This window comes from Pleurodeles waltl, chromosome 2_1 (assembly GCF_031143425.1).
Source record: "Pleurodeles waltl isolate 20211129_DDA chromosome 2_1, aPleWal1.hap1.20221129, whole genome shotgun sequence".
NCBI lineage: Eukaryota > Metazoa > Chordata > Amphibia > Caudata > Salamandridae > Pleurodeles > Pleurodeles waltl.
The window spans coordinates 367,535,370-367,549,162 of NC_090438.1; positions in this window are offsets into that span (position 1 = coordinate 367,535,370).

A 13,793-nucleotide genomic window follows, 5' to 3' on the forward strand; every position below is an offset into this window, starting at 1 on the left:
GTGGAAGTCAATGTTCCTGCCACCATATTATGACACACGATTCCGCCACCTTTTCCGGGGTGGTACCAACGACATCAAAAGCCTGGCGGAAACTGAGCTCAGAAGACAAAGGACTCACCATTGGAGACACAGGGAACAACCACGCCGCCATGGAACTAGAACCCCATGGTCTTCTATGTGCTGCTCCACCACGAACACCTACGACAGCAAAGACGACGACCGTGAGTACAGACGCCTAGCACACAAGGGAGGGAGGGAGGAAAAAGAAAGTGACACACACACGCACAACACCCCCTACAACACCATACACACAATCAGCTGCATTACTAAAACATTTTTACCCTGTACCTCGGATGAATAATGCAAGGACCAAACGTTTTAGAAAAAGTGAATGTAATGAGAGAAACACATCAAGAAAAATAAGTGAGGCAAGATAAGAGATATAGACATATGTACATAAAAAGGGACACAGCCCAGTCCACAATGTCCGTTGTCCACATGGCCACAGGCCAAAATCCAAGGCCATACATGCCACCTGTCTCAACACGGAAACAACACTGTAGGGGCATAAGTTTGGAAATAGGCACGCACCTCAGGGGTTCGGGATGGGGGGCACCTCAGCCGGCAGATGGAACAAGACCACTGGCTCTGGAGGGGGCAACATGCCCTGTGCTTGGTCCTGGGGAGTGCAAGGCCACAGTCTCTCAAGTGGGTGACTTGCCCACATGCTCTGGACGGGGCAACATGTCCTGTGCTTGGTCCTGGGGAGTGCAAGGCCGCAGTCTCTCAGGTGGCTGACTTGCCCACATGCTCGGAGGGGGCAACATGCCTTGTGCTTTGTCCTGGGGAGTGCAAGTCCACAGTCTCTCAAGTGCGTGACTTGCCCACATGCTCTGGAGGGGGCAACATGCCCTGTGCTTGGCCCTGGGGAGTGCAAGGCCACAGTTTCTCAAGTGGGTGTCCTGCCCACTGCTCCTAGAGGGGGCATCATGCCCTGCGCTCTTAATCCTGGGGAGGCTGGGGTTTGTGGTTGTCTTGCCTACTGGTTCTGGAGGGGGCATCGTGCCCAGAGCTCTTGATCCTGGGGAGTGCAAGGTCACAGTCTCTCAGGTGGGTGTCATGCCCACTGGATTTGCATGGGGCAGGCCGCACAGCAGCCCATGGAGGCTGGACTATATACCGTCTGCCTGCAGTGACGGCTGCTCAGTGGTGGTGCGCTGCTGGTGGGAGGAGGCTCCTGCCCATCTCCTGCAGCCTCGGATGGCTGCTCAGGGGTTGGTGGTGGTGGTGGTGCTGCTGCTCTTGCTGGTGGGTGGAGGCTCCTGCCCATCCCCTGCAGCCTCGAACGGCTGCTCAGTGGTGGTGGTGGTGGTGCTGCTGCTCTTGCTGGTGGGTGGAGGCTCCTGCCCATCCCCTGCAGCCTCTGACGTCTGCTCAGTGGTGGTGGTGCTGCAGCTGCTGCTCTTGCTGGTGGGTGGAGGCTCCTGCCCATCCCCTGAAGCCTTGGACGGCTGCTCAGTGGTGGTGGTGCTGCTGCTGCTCTTGCTGGTAGGGGGAGGCTCCTGCCCCTACTCTGCAGCCTTGGACGCCTGCTCAGCGGTGGTGGTGGTGCTGCTGCTGCTGCTCTTGCTGGTGGGGGGAGGCTCCTGCCCATCCCCTGCAGCCTTGGACGGCTGCTCAGTGGTGGTGATGGTGGTGCTGCTGCTGCTCTTGCTGGTTGGGGGAGGCTCCTGCCCATCCCCTGCAGCCTTGTGCCGCTGCTTAGTGGTGGTTGGTGGTGGAGGCTCCTTCACAGTTCCAGCCCCAGCCCCCTTGCTCTTCCTGCCTGTTGGTGCAGGCGCCTTGCTCTTCCTGGCATCAGCTGGGGCAGGAACCTTAGTCTTCCTGGCAGCAGCTGGGGCAGGCTCCTCGCTCCTTTCGTCAGCTGTGGCATGCTCCTTTCCCTTGAGGCTGCCTGGTGCAGGCTCCTTCACCTTCAGGACATGTGCCCTGGATTCTGTCCCACCACGAGTGGGTATGGTGATGTCTGGCCCGTGGACTGGGTGGCTAAGGTGCTTGGCTGGATTTTTGCCACCCTGGCCAGACGTGCAGGATGGAGGGGAGGGGTAGGGAAGAGTTCAATGGTGGATAGGAAAAGTTTTTTTAGAGACCCTGGGGCGGGAAGAAGGAGAAGGTTTGTGAGTGGAGGAAGAGGGAGTGGTTTTAGGAGGTGTCTATCTAATGATTTTGGGTGCAGGTGCATGGGCTGGATGCTGGTGTGAGTTGGATGGCTGGTGGGTGTCTGAGTGCTTACGTTTGTGTTCCTTGGGAGGAGGGACAGACACAGTGGGAGAGGACACAGGGGATGCATGCGTGGCTGTTGTGGAGGTGTCTGCCAGTGAGGTGTGTGTTCTGCTAGGTTTGGTTGTGATGCTGGTAGTGGATGATGGTGTAGTGCATGCAGGTGTGAGTGTAGACGGAACTGGGAGAGAGGTGGAGGAGGAGGAGGAGGGGGACACAATGGAAATTGTGAATGTTGGAATGTCTGCATCTGGATGGTGTTTGTGTGAGTGCCTGTGGGATAAAGTGTGGTGCTTGTGTTTGCCTGAGCCACTCTTGTGTGTTGTCTTGTGTGCATGCTCGTCTGCCTGTGTGCTTGGGATAGGTTGGGGTTGAGGAGTATGGGATTGGGAAGAGGAAGTTGGAGGCGGAGGGTGGAAAGAGGGACAGTGGCTGCCATCAGAGAGGAGGCCAGAGCCTGGATTGATCTCTGTTGGGCCGCCAAGCCAGTGTGAACGCCCTCCAGGAATGCATTAGTCTGTTGCATCTGGGCTGCCAGCTCCTGGATGGCATTCACAATGGCTGACTGCCCTACAGAGATGGATCTCAGGAGGTCAATAGCCTCCTCACTCAGGACAGCAGGGTTCACTGGTGCAGGGCCTGAGGTGCCTGGGGCGAAAGAAATGCCCACCATCCTGGGTGAGCAGGCACGGGCAACTCAATGAGGGGCTGCTGGGAGGGCGGTGCTGGTACGGGGTGGCGGCTGTAGCTGGGGTGGTCACAGTGGTGTCCACCACCCCCAGGAAGCTTCCATCGGAGGAGGTATCTGTGTCTGAACTGTCCCCTCCAGTCTCCGCCATGGTGCTCCCCTCACCCTCCGTCCCACTGGTGCCCTCAGCATTGGTGGACTCTGCCTCCTGGGTCCAATGGGATGCAGCTCCCTCTGTCGCTGGTGCCTTTGCTCCTCCGCCAGATTATGCTAATGCACATAAGGACAGGGTGACCAAACAAGAAAGGGAGGGAATAGACAAAGGATACACTTGGTCAATGGATGCACCAACACCACCGTTGGCGTACACAGCACCCTCACACACAAGGAGCAGGCCTATACACAATGCATTGCACTACCAGTGATATTGCTAGCCACCAAGGCATGGGGAGGGGCACACACCAGCAAATCCAGCACACCTGGGACCCACACAGCCCTAACCAGTAGTGGAAGCCTACGAGCTAGGTAGCAGGACTATCTCTTCAAAACCCTAGCCACCAGGGGACCTAAGCTGCAATGTCAGGCTTGGCATAGGGGCACCCACTGACACACATCCACCACCCGGATACCACCCCACCAGGTGTTAGTAGTAATGATGGGCACTGTATTCACCCCCTTGTGGCTGCTGTGATGCCCTCAAGCACCCATCCAACTCTGGATAGGCCACCACCAGTATGCGGGCCATCAGGGGTGTCAGGTTTCGACGGGCACCCCTTCCTCGTTGGGAAGCCATCCCCAGCTGGGCCTCCGCCGTCTTCCGTGCCCAGCGTCTTAGGTTCTCCCACCGTTTCTAACAGTGGGTGCTCTGCCTGTTGTAGACCCCCAGGGTCCACACATCCTTGGCGATGGCACGCAAGATACCCTTCTTTTGATGGGCATTGATCTTCAGAGGCAATACACACAGGAAAAATGTATTAGTCAGACAATCCTGCCTGTTACACTTATGGCCCACCATACCACTTCACATCACCATTTGCATGCACACAATCAATACGCCACCAGGAGGACATCGACCAACCCCCCTCACACGAGGCCTTGACACACACCACTCCATGCATTCATGCCACATGCATTGTGCCCATAGTGTACTCATCTGTTGGTCTGGAGGCCAATACAGCAGTCTGTATTGGGGTAGGACCCCATCCACCAGTATCTCCAACTTTGATGGAGTGAATGCAGGGGCCCTTTCCCCAGTCACACGGGCCATGGTAGGTTCCAGACAGGTCACAGCAGCACATGCAGTGTAGGTCCTCTCCTGTTGAAGATCAGGTAGCAAGTGAGGAATCAGATAGAAAATGACGGTCACGTCGGTGGTGGTGTATACAGTCACTGTAGGCGTAGATCACCATTGGCCACTTTAACCCATAGGGCTCAATGTTACCCAATAAGGAGTTGCACAGCGGTTCCCGACACAATGTCAGCGGAGTTACCTCACTTCCACCTGTCCCTCCACACAAGACAGGTGGACGTCATTTCAGCATGCAATGTTCTGTTGTAGCCTGATTGTTCAGTTTGTGACCGGCTCCTCACTCTTTTGCCCCATAGATTGCTAACACTGCAGATGAATTTGAGATGGAGACATACCCCCATGTACAGACCCCTGGTGGACTTGGCAACAATGGAGGACAGGCACATCATCCTCACCTATAGACTTGACAGGGCCACAATCACAGAGCTGTGTGCCCAATTGGAGCCTGACTTGATATCTGCTATCCGTCACCCCACTGGGATCCCCCTTCTTGTGCAAGTTCTATCTGTGCTCCATTTCCTGGCAACTGGTTCTTTCCAAGTGACAGTGGGCTTGGCAGCAGGAATGTCACAGCCAATGTTCTCAATAGTGCTGACAAGAGTGTTGTCTGCCCTGATTAAACACATGTGCAGCTACATTGTATTTCCCCAGGTGGAAGATTTGGCCACTGTGAAGGCCAGGTTCTATACAATGGGACAGATCCCCAACATTATAGGTGCAATTGATGGAACACATATTGCATTTGTCCCCCCCCCGTCAAAATGAGCAGGTGTACAGAAATCGTAAAAGTTTCCACTCTATGAATTTACAGATGGTGTGCTTGGCGGACCAGTAAATCTCCCACGTCAATGCTAAGTATCCTGGGTCGGTGCCTGATGCCTTTGTCCTGAGGAATAGCAGCATTCCAAATGTGATAGGCCAACTACAGAGGCACAGGGTGTGGCTATAGGTGAGCCCTGGTTCCCACCCAGTATATGTTGGTGTATGGGTATGCTGTGGGCCATATGGGATAGTGTGTGGCTAAATGTTGTCCCTCAATATTTGCAGATGACTCTGGTTACCCCAACCTATCTTGGCAGCTGACCCCTGTGAGGAATGCCAGGACAAGGGCAGAAGAAGGTTACAGTGAGGCACATGGGTGAACCAGAAGGATTATAGAACGGACCTTTGGCCTCATGTGCCTCCATCTAACAGGTGGATCCCTGTGCTACTCACCCAAGAAGGTCTGCCAGATAACAGTGGCATGCTGCATGTTGCACAACCTTACCCTGAGACGCCAGGTGCCTTTTCTGCAGGAGGAGGAGGCTGGATATGCCCGTGTGCCAGCAGGGGACCCTGTGGACAGTGAGGATGAGGAGGCAGAGGATGAGGACGAGGACAACAGATCAGCAGTCATCAGACAGTACTTCCAATGACACACAGGTAAGAAAGTGTTACTTCACATTTCACTGTAATTATTTTTAAGTTCTATGGCACTGGCATGCTGTTATTTCCCACTTCTATGCCCACTTACTGTACCCTTTGGCAAATAATTTTACAGATGTTGGTGCCTCACAATAGTTTCTGGTGTGATCACTGCAGCCAGCTACAGGTCATTAACACATGCTCATTTACTGTACAGTTGAATTGCATTGTTTGAACCTGGTTAAATGAATACGTATTTGAAACATTTGACATCCTCCATACGTCTATTTTTTCCAAGGTTGTTTATTGAAGTGCTAAGAATAAGAGGGGCAAGTGCAATGGGATAGTGTGATGGTGGAGGAAAGTCCAGGGTATTGTTCCAGTCTACTTGTAGCACAGATGCATTGTTCAAGGGGACATAGGATGGGGAGCAATGGCAGTTCAAGGTGGACCTGGTGACTATGTGGGACACAAGGGTGACAATGAGGAGAGTCTCATTTCCTGGTGGGGTCTTGGCAAGTGTCTCTGGCTTCAGTCTGGATCTGGGAACGTTTGCGTGGTGGTTCTCCTTCTGCAGGGGGAGGGGTGCTGGTGGCCTGTTGGTCCTGTGTCGGGGCCTCCTATCCACTAGAGGCAGCGGAGGTGGAAGGCTGTTCAGATGGCTGACTAGTGGCAGGGGCCAGCTGTTGTGAGACTACCTCCCTCGTAATATTGGCCATGTCTGCCAGCACCCCTGCTATGGAGACCAGGGTAGTGTTGATGGCCTGCAAGTCCTCCCTGATCCCCTGGTACTGTCCCTCCTGCAGCCGCCTGTTGTCCTGCACATTGTCCAGGATCTGGCCCATTGTGTCCTGGGACTGTTGATATGTTCCCAGGATCTCTGCAAGTGCTTCCTGGAGAGTCGGTTCCCTGGTCCTGTCCTCCCCCTGGCACACAGCACTCCCCCCAGTTTCCCTGTCGTCCTGTGCCTCTGTTCCTTGAACAGTGTGCCCATTGCCACTGACCCCAGGTCCCTGATTGTCTTGGGTATGAGGTGTGCCCTGTGGTCCCTGTACAGGCGGACACACTGCTGATTGGCGTGTCCTGTGGACAGAGGTATGGGTACGCTGGGTGGGTGCTGTAGTGGTGTTTCCTTATGGGGGAGGCTCTGTGGTGGTGTGTGACTGGGCCTGGGTAACCGGCTGTCCAGAGGTCCCTGATGGGCCAGGTTGGTCATCCAGATCCTGAATTCCAGAGTTGCTATCATCACTGTGGGCCTGTTCTGTTGGGGGAATGGATATTGCTGCACCTCCTCTCCACTGACATTGTCTGGGGTACCTGTGGGGATGTAAATGCTGTGTTATTGTTTCTGTGTCTGACATATTGTGCATCAGTGGCTTGCCCTCCTTGGTTGTATTTGCCCTGGCAGTTTTCACTTGTGTACGTTTGTATGTGGTGGGGTAGCTGATTCTCTCTAGTGTGCATGCTTTAGTGATAGGTGTCCATGCAGGGCTGTGAGTGGTGTCCATGCATTTATATGGCATGCAGGGCTTGGCAAAGGGATGATTGAGATGTGATGGTGGGGGTAGGGCACGTGGTAATGTGATGGGAGTGAAGGTGTGGGTGGGGGTACGTGATGGCATGCAGGTAGGAGGTGATAATAGTATAGAGTTGACTTACCAGAGTCCAGACCTCCTTCTATTCCGGCCAGGCCCTCAGGATGCATGCTTGCCAAGACTTGCTCCTCCCATGTTGTTAGTTGTGGGGGAGGAAGTGGGGGCCCACTGCCAGTCCTCTGTACAGCGAGTTGGTGTCTTGCTGCAATGGAACGTACCTTCCCCCGTAGATCATTCCACCTCTTCCTGATGTCATCCCTGGTTCTTGGGTGCTGTCCCACGGCATTGATCCTGTCCACGATTCTCCACCATAGCTCCATATTCCTAGCTATAGATATCTGATGCACGTGTGCTCCAAATAGCTGAGGCTCTACCCTTATAATTTCCTCCACCATGACCCTTAGGTCCTCCTCTGAGAATTGGGGGTGTCTTTGTGGTGCCATGGGTGTTGTGTGAGTTGTGTAGGTGAGGGTGTGTAAGGTGATGTGTTGGGGTGTGTGATGTGGGGTGGGTGGGTGGTGTATAGGTGTAGGTAGAGTGTGGCTTTGGTTTTGTCTGTGGTCATGGTGTCTGTCTTGTGCCAATGGTTTGTAATGGTAGTGGGTTGTGGGTAATGTGGGTGTGTGTTTTATAGTGGGGTGGGTGGGTGGGTGTGGTGTATGTATGGGTGTCAGGTGTGGGTTGTTTGAATTATCCAATGTGGTGTTGTTTTGTTTGAGTGTGTGTATTTTGAGCGCAGCGGTATGTACCGCCAATGGTTTACCTCCATTGAATGTCCACCGTGGTGATTCATGGGTCATAATGTGATAGGCGTTGTTCTGTTGGCGTAACGGTGTGGGTTTTGATACCACTACTTTATCACTGACCTTTGGACTGGCGGAATTGTGTCTGTGGCTGAATAGTGACTGATTGATGTGTGTGTGTCATAATATGGTGGACGGATATCCGCCACAACGGTGGTAAGTTGGCGGCAGTCAGTGTGGCCGTAAGTGGGATTTACCGCCAATGTCATAATGAGGGCCATAGTGTGGTAACTGTAACTAGGGTGAGTGGAATATTCTGGAAAAAGCCAGAATCAGCAAAGCCTTCAATTTCGTACACCTGTGAATTAAAATCTGGGTTGGTCTTCAAGCAAAAAGAAAGTAAGTATTTAGGAACACACTCATGTAGTGTGCAGTGTAATTGCCTTAATGGTAGTTACATTAAGGTATTTACAATGTCTGACTTGTTGTAGTGCTCTTGAAATCAACTTCCCCAGCAGAATGCCTGTATTCAGCAGTGCCTGCCTGCTAATATGTCAGGACGACACAGGTTTCCCAGCATGCAGGCGCCACACAAAGGCTTCGCTGCTGTGGAAGTCACTTTAAAGACCACTTTAAGGGGTCAGGCAGTGTTATTTTCATGCTTTGGGGATTAAGGTAGTTACATTACTCCATCTCTGACAATATTGTTTACACATGTAGCTTACGATCCTCGCAGTAAGAAGTTAGCACATTTTGAAGTTCTCACAGTGAGATTTGATAACTAAGTGATACACAGCATTTTGCCCGCATTCTGCTTGTTCTAACCTGCGACAGGTGGATGTAAACAACAACAACAAAAAAACTGGCAAAAGTCAGTGGTGGCTGCCACTCAACAGGTGTAGCAGGAAGGGACGACAGGGAATGGGGAAATATATATATATTTTTAAAAAGCTTACCTTCGGTGGAGACGCGTTCGCCTTGCCTCTGTCCTTGTCCTCTTCCACTTCCTGGCTCACTCAGGCTCCCAGCCAATAACGATGCTGCTGTCACCAGCATGACAGAAGCGTTGTGATTGGTCTGAGAGGCCTGCTCTTCTGCTTAGAATGGGAGCCTGTGCATATTCTCCACTTAGCTGTGCAATACAGCCGAGTAGAGAACATGCAAAGTGCGCATGTCTGTCGTTTGGCCAGCGCAACACGGCCGGCCAAACAGACATGCGCACTTTGAGCAGCAAAAGCCTTCCTCCGGCCCCCTCCCTCCAGCCCAATCCTACTCCACCTATTACTCCCAGGAAAAATAAAATGATAATAATGTTAAGTTATTATCATTTAATTTTCCTTTCCCCGCAATCCAGAGTGGGGCAACGCTCCTCCGCCTTAGCGGAGGAGCTGCCCCTGGAAAAAGTAGCATCCACTGCCTCAGATGAAAGAAAAACGTATCCAACCGTACCCACAACTGCACCTATTAGTTGACGGGCTCAGCTATAATTCAAAGGCACAAATAATTTCTGCCCTATTTGATGTTTTAAAAGTCTGATTAATTCGAGAGGTCATTTTCTTTACTTTTAATTTTGCTCTGTGAACGTCTTTGGTACTACTTTTGAATCCCTTTGGTGCCACCAACGAGGCTTTTCTGGTAAACCATTATTTTACTGTCATACCATCAGTGTTCTTATGGTTCACACCATATACCTTAACACTCAGCAAACCATCCATTATTGACATTTTTTGGTCCATGCAGGCATTATGCAGTCCTCTGGCAATGATGCTAGTCTTGGAGCTTCTCCTGTCCTCTCGCTTGGGTTGTCCAAAGCTCCATGGTGGCTTTTGTAGTTTGCCATTTTGGTGTGTTTACCCATCATCTCACCATGACCCTGGCTCGGACCTCCTTCAGGGAAAGAGGAAAGTTGTTCTTCGCTCTGATATTTGAAATAACAAGTGCTATTATAAATTGAACATGTTTTCTCTTAGGACTCTAGGAGTAAGAGAACATTTTTGGTTATGTTTTCAACCACTTAGACATAATTATTTTCAAAAACATTTTGCCTCCTTATATCTGGAAAGTAAGATCTGTTTGAATGTGCTTCACAACAGTACCAAGCAATGCAGCTATCAGTCCCCGAAGGACAGAGCTATTGTGAAAATATGACAGGATTTCTGATAGCAGGTACTCGTCTGCCTTAATAGAGTGAGTCTTGTCCACAATGTGGCCCATTGCAATGGTCACTTGATGACCTGTGTTTCTCATTTGATAGGCATGTGGCTATATTGGCATTTGATAGACTTAATCAAGTGGATTTCATTCCGTAGGACAATAATGACACTACAAAATCATGAGTGGAACATTGCTCACACTGACTCACTAGTTAGGAACATTCTCACCTTTGTTTACGGTGAGCCTTAAGTGTAACATGATGCATTTTTCTAAATGTGAAATGATATTTCCATTTATATTTGGAACCCCATTGACACCAATGGTCAAGTAAATTTACACTCAGATATCTTGTAACTGCTTAGTATGTTTTATGGGAACTTTATTTGTGTAACAAGGTGTGTCACTTTCAATTTGGATGTTGCTTTGGCCTCAAACTACCAAAAAATCCCTAAAGCATTGTTTTGCATAAAATATCACATAGTTACATTATCGCTATTCCCATCTTTGTTCTCCTCGGCTACAAACATGAGATATATAATAAAGATTAATGTTTGGGCTTTCTGTCGCTCACATTGGGCAAAAGTAATCAGTTATGATCCTTTCAGTTGAAGCAATGGCACTGATGTACTTTGATGTTTCGTACTCATGCCTGTGTTTACTGTATACTTGCAAAAAAAAACTAAAAACATTAAAGAAAAACAAAGCATGGAAAATCTTATTCTGCTCAAGCATTTTGAGTGATGAGGACGACTGCTGGAAAACTTTATGAAGAAAACACATTCTAAAATTATAAATATCACTGTCCATAAAATAAAAAAACAAAGTTTTTTTCAGTACCAATACTTCCACCTGGCCTTCTTGCTATAGCAGTCTCTTAGTTAGATAAGCCTACCATGATCAAAACGCACACAGCTCTTGCAGGTTGAAGAGGTGTTAACGATGAAAGCACAAATGTGAAGGCAGCGATTTCCACAAATTTGCTGTTGCTACAGAGAAACCATGTTGCCAATTCTTGCATAGTAAAAAAGACTAATAATATGCCCTTGTTAGCACGTCAGACCTTAATAAGTAAACTTACAAGGGAACGCGAATAGGTCGATGAACCTTTTGACTCGCAATTAAGAAGTTCTTACCATAGCTCCAGTACATAATCAATAATCAATGGAGTCAGTAAATGTCATGCACCATGACTTTTCAGCCATGAACAGCCACATCTTTAATAAAAGTTTAGTACGTTTATTTCCCTATATTAACAATTCTAAGGTCATGTAGATTAATCTCAAAATTAAATGAAACACCTACAAAAACAGCACTGGTTGTCTGAAGCGGCAGAAGAAACGCAATCTAATCAAAGCTTGAACCACAACACATTCCAGAGCTACAGTGCAAATCAATAGCATAGTCAGCTGCGACAAAGATATAGCGCACATGGAATTCAGGAATATAATTCATCAATCGTTAGTCTCTATAATTGTCAGTCGTTTATGAGGGCCCTTAACTAACATCAGATTAGCATCAGAATGTTGGGCTTCATGCAAAACAATCTGGAAAAAACCATCTAGCTATGGATCTATCAAACAGTGCAGTTGGTACCTAGAAAGAAAAGGCAAGAATGCATAATAATAATTTCAATGTATACCTATCCTCGGTACTGGTCAGCAAAGCAGAATCAGTCTTCGTCCTCAGGTCATCAGTCGATCAGCAAGGCATCAGTCTCTCAGTCAGATATGAGCCCAATGTCAGAATGAATGTCTCTCTCCTTTATCTCTGGAGTCTCTCAAAATCTGTATAAGTCTCTCTCTCCTAAAGTATCTCTAATCTGAAATAATTCTCCTCTGTCGCGTTGTTATATCAAAGTCACTTAAACTATCCCCTAATTCCCTTTTGGTCAGTTAATTGTATGTTCATACTTTACCCTCTATTATTTCTATACCAAATCTATGAATTCTAATATTTCACTATTCACATGCAGTTGATTGGTCCACTTCACGATGTTCTCATCATCCGGCTCGTCAAATGACAATATTTTTGCATGTTCAGCTGCAGTCAGTATCTTCATTGTTCTTGTCCTGGGAAAGTCAGTCTCACACACATTACACATAAAATGTTACACTAGCGGGAACACCATCTCCTTGCAGTCGGTTCTCACGAAAAGCTTCTTTTAAGCACTTTTAACAAGACAATGGACATTTCACTGTTTAATTCACTCGGTCAGCAAATTCTATTAACCGCTAAAAAATACAGCTTCTGCATGAGGCCTGGCAAAAAAGGCCAAGATACTTGCTAAGTTAAGGCTTACAATTAATAAAGGTAAAGCACACTTCATAACCCTTAATATGACATATTACTACACTAGTCTAGTGCATATTCAATGTTTCATAAGTATTAATCATTAATGAATACATTTTGTGAACATTGGTGGTTATTCTTTGAGGTCACATTTTCAAATGTGTGCACCACTTTTCCACGTTATTTCATTTTCTACTTAAACTCATTATTCAAAATACATAAACACTCATTAATACATTTTATTAAAGACACCTGCGCTAGCACCCTGATGTAAAGATCTGAGGGGAGGGGGCAGAAAAAAGGATTAAATATATATTTTTAATTCAGCTGTGAAGAAAGAAGGATAATTTGTAAATATGGCTTTCTGAACTATGACCAAATACGTGACTAAAATATGTTCTTTAATGTCAGCCAGTGAAGGGCACGTGATACCATACTCATGGTGTCCAGCTGATATTGGATTGAAGCACTGGCCACAGTCCCATAAAGATTGGTAGAAACAGGACACTAAAGGGAGCATGTGTCCGTTTTTAATGGGTTCAATTTCAAAGGACTTTTTTCAAGTATAATCGCTAAATTACAATAGATAATAGATACAACTCAGAAGTTGAACTCAATAATTCACCTAATACTTCAAGTTTTCTGGCTGTTATTCAGAAGCATTATTTCTGTACAAAGTCAATAGAACTACAGAGATATTTTCTGAAAGCGACAGTTAGATGGACAGCAGAAAGACGATTTTCACTCTGGTGAAATATTACCCAGCTGTAACTGCCTCTCCTTTCAGAAATAATGTCCCCCTGAAAAACCATGACGTGGAAATAGCGTCCATTGTAACAATAATTCATCAAATTACAGGAGCTAGAATTATTGAATTATTGAGCGAGTCTAGAGGTCCCTGTGGTTTGCTGTGCTACGAAATATGCCAACGCAAAATGACTGTGCATTTGAATTTGTTTGCTGCACTACCTAACAATCAGCCATGTCATTGTATAATCTATCATTATCAAATACAGTTCAATCTTATTAGTTCAACAGAAATGCTCTTTAGGTGTGGTGCCCATATGTAATAGATGCCATATAATTGCAGGTGCAAAAAGAACAGATGGTGGACGGAATGCTGAACAATGCAAACATTCACCCCAGGTCACAAAGATCTGGGTTTAATCCATCGTTTTTTTACCCACCATGCCACCCCATTTTGGTCCCACCCATATGCAAATCAGTCTTGATCCTATTACCCATGGGATCAGTCCAGCCCAAACTGCCAGGCCAGGTCCTCCCTCATCCGTCCATCATCTGTTCTTTTTCCTTTTGTTGCCCTAAGTGGG